Here is a 906-nt window from a genome sequence, read left to right as displayed (position 1 = left end):
GCGGAAAACGAGAGAGAAATAGGGACTATCTAACAGAGGGCAAAATAGGGAGACAGGTGTGAAAGAGTAAATGAGGTCGTTAGTGAGAATGAGAAACAGCTGGGAGCAGGAACGCGGAACCGATAGAAGAGAAGAGAGGCGGGAGTGGGAAGAGAGAGGAAAGAGGGAAGAAGGCTAAGTAGCAGAACCCATGCGAGAGGGAAAGTCAACTAGCGAAATGGACATGATCAAAAAGACGAAACAGGGACATGGACGCCCACTCACCGTAGCCTCCCCTGTGCTGGCCGCGCACTCGAGAGGAGTAGAAGACCCTGGGCGCAACGACAGGAGGGTAATCATCAATCAACGAACGGTCCAGCACGTCCCGAGATGGAACCCAACTCCTCTCCTCAGGACCGTAACCCTCCCAATATCCACTAAGTACTTGGTGACCACGTCCCGAGAACGCATGTCCATGATCTTCCGTACCTTGTAAATAGGAGCGCCCTCGACAAGGAGCGGGGGGGGGGAGGGAAGACGAACGGGGGCGCGAAAAGAAAAGGCTTGACACAAGAGACATGGAAGACAGGTTGGACGCGACGAAGATGTTGCGGAAAGAAGCAGTCGCACAGCGACAGGATTGACGACTCTGAGAGACACGGAACGGACCAATGAACCGCGGAGTCAACTTGCGAGAAGCTGTCGTAAGGGAAGGTTACGAGTGGAAAGCCACACTCTCTGACCGCGACAATACCTAGGACTCTTAATCCTACGTTTATTGGCGGCTCTCACAGTCTGCGCCCTGTAACGGCAAAGTGCAGACCGGACCCTCCTCCAGGTGCGCTCACAACGTTGGACAAAAGCCTGAGCGGAGGGAACGCTGGACTCGGCGAGCTGGGACGAGAACAGAGGAGGCTGGTACCAAGA

The 906-nt window shown here is 54.7% G+C and overlaps 1 pseudogene; it reads right to left on the bottom strand.

Moving 5' to 3' along the window:
- LOC111976307 (integrator complex subunit 11-like) overlaps positions 1-456 on the bottom strand; it is a 13,151-nt pseudogene extending 12,695 nt beyond the window's left edge.
- Between the last annotated feature and the right edge of the window lie 450 nt (positions 457-906).

Source organism: Salvelinus sp. IW2-2015, linkage group LG17, assembly GCF_002910315.2.
Source record: "Salvelinus sp. IW2-2015 linkage group LG17, ASM291031v2, whole genome shotgun sequence".
Lineage (NCBI taxonomy): Eukaryota > Metazoa > Chordata > Actinopteri > Salmoniformes > Salmonidae > Salvelinus > Salvelinus sp. IW2-2015.
Note: the sequence above shows the minus strand (reverse complement) of the source record. Positions and strands in the feature narration are given on the sequence as shown.